This window comes from Peromyscus eremicus, chromosome 1, assembly GCF_949786415.1.
Source record: "Peromyscus eremicus chromosome 1, PerEre_H2_v1, whole genome shotgun sequence".
In the NCBI taxonomy this organism is placed as follows: Eukaryota; Metazoa; Chordata; class Mammalia; order Rodentia; family Cricetidae; genus Peromyscus; species Peromyscus eremicus.
In genome coordinates this window covers 98,785,160-98,790,885 of record NC_081416.1, presented here as the reverse complement: position 1 = coordinate 98,790,885, position 5,726 = coordinate 98,785,160, and the positions used below count along the sequence as shown (strand labels likewise).

Below are 5,726 nucleotides of genomic sequence, written 5' to 3'. Positions count from 1 at the left end.
TTTAGAGATCTGGAAAGGTGTGCGGTAGTCCAAAGGAGGGTCTAGTTTAGCTGTGCCAGCAGCTTCTTGAAGGGCTTCTGAGGGGAAAACCATGATCCAGGGTTGAAATGTGGAGGGATGGGGACAGCCTGAAGGTAGGGTGTATAGTAGAGAACCTGGGGGAAGTCTGCTGAAGGGAAGCAGGAAGGAACATGAAGTTTGTAGCGTGGAAAGGGACCCTGCAGGTTTTCATTGTTGCTTGATTTTTAAATGGGAGGGTTTGTTTTAGAGATGTAAAGATGATTCCCAGAGGCAGAAAGTGACTTGCCCGAGCTTGCTTAGGTTAGTAGCAACAGACAGCCCTTTAGGCTGTGCTGGGCTTCCTTCCAGCTAGGAGCTCTTGCCCCAGACTTGTTGGGTAGCGTTTTCCCAGGTAACTGTTACTCCTCAGGCTTGGCAGGGTCCATGGGTCACTTTGCTCTTGGTTTGAATGAAATTTGAATAGATTAGGTCTGTGCTGAGGACTTTTCCTGCCTGTGGCAGCCTGGGGTCAGGCTGGGTCTGTAGATGGTGGCAGCCTGAGGTCAGGCTGGGTCTGTAGATGGTGGCAGCCTGAGGTCAGGCTGGGTCTGTAGATGGTGGCAGCCTGAGGTCAGGCTGGGTCTGTAGATGGTGGTAGCAGGACATCCAGGGAAAGGTCTGAAAATCAGAGCATTTGACAGTGGTCAGGAAGGGGTGAGGGCCAGAAATGGATTCACAGTGGATAGTTGGGACCTGATGTGGTTGTGCATGCTTTTTGTCCCAGCACTCAGGAGGCAGAAGCTGGAGCAAATATGTGAATTTGAGGCCAACCTAGTCTACACAGGGAATTCCAAAATAGCCACTGCTGCATAGAGAAACCCTGTCTCAAAACAAACAAACAAAAAATTCCCAGCTCAGGACTTATGCTCTCTCTCCTTCCTCACCTATCCCCAGGGACCTCGGACTAAATTGGTCATTTGTGTGAGATAAAGGTGTCCCTGTGCCCTTTACACTCTCCTTAGGGCTCTTTCTGGACCCTGACCTGATATTGAGCTGAGAGAGTTCAGAAAGAGTCCTTTTGCCCCATTGTCCTGATGAAGAAACTGAGGTCTCAAGGTAACAGTGACTCATTCGGGGTTGCACCATGGCAGGGACTGGGCTGGGCTTGGCGGCCCAGCCCTGGCTTGTCTACACTTCCCCCATCTTACAGCTCTCTTTTCTCTCCCCCATCCCTCTGTGCGGCATTACTGGGCCTGCCAGCCTTGATGGATGGCCCCGCAACTCAGCCTCCCTCCCATCCCTCTCCGGATACTGGGCTGTGAGCCTCCTAATCACTGGTCTTGCCTGGTGGCTGCTGCGCCATTCATCTCCTACAGCCTTGCTTAGCACAGGCTCCTCCCTCCCCAGGGGGATGCACAGCCAGTTCCCCTCTTTTGTAGCTAGCCCCCCCCCCCTGTTTAGGGGACCTGGTAGTTAAGGAACATTGCCCACACCCCTTTGCTAGGATGTTAGAAGTTTTTCCCAGGCCTCTTAAGGGCACCTACACATGTATACCAACTTACATATACAGCTACACTAATAAAAGCGTTTGTGTATCAAAAATATATGGCAGACATTGTGGCTGAACTTCACATGTGTAGTCTTGTTCATCCAACTGTTTGATGTTATCATTAACCTTTCTATATAGATAAGGAAACTGAGACTCGGACAGGCTGGGTAACATGGATAGCACACATATGTAAGAAATGGAGGAGGTAGGATTTGAACCCATACCTGCACAGCTCACATCTTGTGTTCACAACTCCTGCTCTACCAACTTGCATACATGTGCATACATGTACGTGTTCATATGTGAGCTTGATCTACCACACTGACCCTTGCAGCATCTGTCCACCTGGTCCTGAGTAGTGAGAATGTTAAGCTGTAGAGGAGAATGAGGGTCACTGCCCCCAGGCTGACCATTTGCTCTCACCCTGACTGTGACACCGACTGGCTGGGGGGCGGGTCTTCATAGTAGAGGCCACCTGCAAGGCAGCAGAAGACGAGGCTGGGAGACAGATCGATCATCCCTTCAGTATCGCCTTCCAGGAACTAGGACCCAGGGGAGGATGGCGCCATGGGTCGATTTTCTGGACTGTGGCCCAGATACAGTGTACAGTGTGTGGGGTGAAGCTGCTCCCCACCCACCCCCATTACAGAAGGGAGAAATAACCTCCCAGTTCCCAGGTACCTTTGGAACCTGCTGCTCCACAGCTCATCCTACCTCAAGGGCAGTTCTTGGGGACAGGGGTAGGGGGGATGCCATGAGGTCTGCTTGACTGTGGTAACTGGCGGGAGGTGGGAGCTGCAGGGAGATGGGGCCAACACAGCCAGCGGCCTCCAGAGACTTCTGTGGGCAACTTAATAAAGTAATAAATGTCAACTGTTCCACACCACAGGACACATAGTAGGCACTTAATTAAACTTTATCTTGGTCCTCCTCCAGGAGTCTGAAAAGAGGGAGGCTGATGAGGCACAGGGGTACCTCTGAGTGCACCATGCTCCCGGAACAGGCTATCAGTGCCTCCACAGTGCTAATTAGAGAAACAATTACCACAGGTTCTGGTAAAGGTTAGCATCAGATAGGGTCTAGATAATTATTGTCACATCCTGCCATGAGGAGATGGGACTCTCCCCATGGAGGAGTAGTGGCCTCGAGCAGGGCTTGAGATCTTCCCAGGCTACTCCACATCTTTCCTGGGAGGTGCCATGAGCAGACTTGGGCCACTCCTTTCTTGGATGTCCCTACCTGCTCTGACTTCGCCCAGATCCTTCCACTCACATTGGCTCCATGAGACTTGGGTTCAAGACCCAGCTCAGTGCCTGCTGGCTACTGAGGAGGTTAGGGCAAGTGCCTTCCCTTTAGGGGATCAGTCTCTTGTACCTATACCCCAGGCACAAGGAGAATTAAATGAGATGCTGCCTGCCAGGCACCTGCCGCTTCCTTGATCCCTGGAGGCCAAGCTGTTCCGCCATCCCCGGCCACAGTCTGAGATGGGCAGCTGTGTTTGTGTCTCTATGAGCTGCCTGTCTTGTCCTCAGGTCCCAGCGTGTCCCCAGTGCCCTGAAAGAATCTGCTGTAGAGGAAGAAGGAAGGGAGCCTCTGGGGCAGGAGGTCGGTTTCATTTTGGACTATGTCATCTTGTTCAGTCTGTAGGGAGACAAGCACGCCTTGTATGGAAAGGGCAGCTGGAGTGGGAACACAGGCAGGGTCGGAGGAGTGTGACTTTACATTCTGGAAGCCCGGCGGCCTGACTACCTGCTGTTTCTGACACTGCTTTGCTGGGTCCCGACAGGGGCAGGACAGACAGGAGCCCCTGATCAGGGTCCTCACTGAGGGTTTGTGTCTGGATGAGTCTGTGTTTAGGGAGCGATGGGTATGGAGTAGCAGTAAGAGGCTGTGGATGTCTGCGTGACCTACGGGCAGATGGAGAGGGAAAATCCCAGGACTGGGGCCAGCTCAGGACTCTGGTGGCCTCAGTGCCCTTGTCCTCATATTTCTGCTATCTTGTCCCCACTGCTGTCTGCTCTGCCTCCCAGTCTGGTCCTCATCGGCCTGCCCATCCCCTCTGTCCCCAGTTCTCTCTCCCTTTATTACTGTCGCCGTATTGCCTCCTGCCTCTGCTTATCTCCTTCTGTCATGAGTCCATCCATCTCTGTCACTCCTCAGAGACGCTCCCCCACTCTCTGGCATTCAGGCCCAGAGCTAGGAGTAGGGTCTCTGAGAAAGCTGGTGCCTCTTCACTGCTGGCCTCTGTCTCTGTGTCTGGCTGGTTCATCTGCTTCTACCACCCCACACCCATCTTCCTGACCGTGCCTCGGCCTTTTAGCCTCTGGATTCCCTTTGTCAGGCTCCGCATGTTTCTCAGCTCTAATCTTTGGGTCTTGTCTCCCGGGCTCTGTGTGGACTTCACCTCTCTGCCTCCTTCCTCCCCTTACAAGCCCGGCACAGCAGCAGGTCCAAGCCTCCAGCCTGAGCGTGGATGTAGTCTGCTCTCTCTTGCTGGCTGCCTCCAAAGCCCCCGACAATGCCCTCCGCCCCACATCATGCCTTGTTGCTAGGCCTTGGGCTGGCAGCACCTGGCTTCCATAGCGACGGGTGCTTAGAAACCGAACACCACATCTCCCAGTCCCAGTACGGGAGTCTGTGCCTATCGAGTGACTGTGGATCAATCAGGAAGTGTGGCTGCTTCCAGCCCAGGAAAGCAAGGGAAGAAAGAATCATGGTTTTTGCCTTCTAGACCCTGGGGGCCACTGGGGTAGGAGAAGGAGGGTGCCAAGAGGGGGGCCCCTATCTCTTCTCCCAGAAGCCAGTCTGCTGCAAAGAATAGGAGCTTGGGAGCTGGAGACAGCTGGTTTTAGCTGGTTGTCCCACCATTCCTAGCTGTGTGAGTTTAGTCAGTCCCGCCAATTGTAAAGTGGCACCAGCATCATAAAGATAAAGCCAGGGTGGGCCTGTGGTCACTGCGTTCCTTTTCTTCCCTCTTGAACAGGCAGAGAAGAGTGAAGGATCCCCAGCAAAGAGGGGAGGCTGGAGGGTCTCACACACGCAGGGTGATCCGAAAGAACCGAGAGCCTTATCTGGAGATGGTTCTGCTGTAGGAGTACCACAAAGGAGAGACTTGGTCTACTGGTGGTGGTGGTGGTGGCTATCTTGTCAGGTACGAAGTGTAGCTTGAACAAATTCTCTTCAATCTTTAAGGCTCAGTGGAGAGCCAAATGTGCAAACTATCCTCAGTCACTCCTTGTCACTGGGCCCCAGGATATGGCACTGGCTGGTTCTTCTTGCCAAGATCTTCTCATAGAGGCCACCATGGCCGCCTAGCCTAAATCCTGGGCTATGAACTTTACCGAAGGCCCCACATTGTCATGGTAGTGAGGAAAAATTGAGTGTCAGAGCGAGAGAGATTCCCTTGATCCTAGCCTCACTTTGTCCTCTTACAAGGCCCGTCTTTAAAACTGAGAACTATAAGGGATCATGGGATAGGAAGAGAGGAGCAAAGATGGGTTTGGGGAGCAAGGCCAGCAGTCATATGTCAGTTGGGCATTGGATTAAACATCCTGTGTCTTAGCCATGGGCACTGATCCTGCCAGGGAACCGTGAGGCCTACTGGGGGTGAGGCCGGGGTGGGGGCATCAAATGCTGTCTTTTCCTGAGCTGCCGTGTGTGCCTGGCTCTGTGGTGCTGCTCCCGAGTTCTCTCATTTATCTGTCATAACCCGAGGAAGGCCAGCTGATCCCCCCAGCTGGGAATGGGAATGGACTGTTGGTGCTTCTTAGAGTCGGGGGTTGGACTGAGTCACTCACACTGGCCCAGTTCTTTCCCTGCCCCCACAATCTGGGGCTCCCCATGGCTCTCGGTGCTACCTGGGAGGGGGGTGTTATTTCTAAGGGTCTCTCCAGTTGCCTCCTTCCCTGATATTCAGAAACGCAAGCCCATAGACCATCAAGATCCAAAGGCCGTAGAAACCCAGATGTGGGAGTCTGGCCTGTATCCCGATGGTTAAAAAGAATGTTATGATCATGGGCTCTTATACCCTAAGGACTCCAGGGCTTTGGATTCATAGAATGTGAGCAGTACAAATGTTGAGATTTTCTTAGAACACGAGGCTGTACAAGTCCTTGGAGGCTTGAAGCCATAGACTGAGGTCTCACTGAAAGAAGGTTTCTAAGTTGTCTGAGCATGG

The 5,726-nt window shown here is 53.0% G+C and overlaps 1 long non-coding RNA gene across 2 annotated transcripts; it reads right to left on the bottom strand.

The window, feature by feature from the left end:
- Positions 1-584: 584 nt before the first annotated feature.
- Positions 585-4,177, bottom strand: LOC131916767 (uncharacterized). Of its 2 annotated transcripts, XR_009380595.1 has the most exons (4): positions 3,954-4,177; positions 1,973-2,024; positions 1,774-1,900; positions 585-678 (listed from the first exon to the last, which is right to left on the bottom strand). It is a non-coding gene; the product is annotated as an uncharacterized LOC131916767 (long non-coding RNA). The 2 variants fall into 2 exon arrangements; XR_009380594.1 differs by having other exon boundaries at positions 1,973-4,174.
- Positions 4,178-5,726: the final 1,549 nt, after the last annotated feature.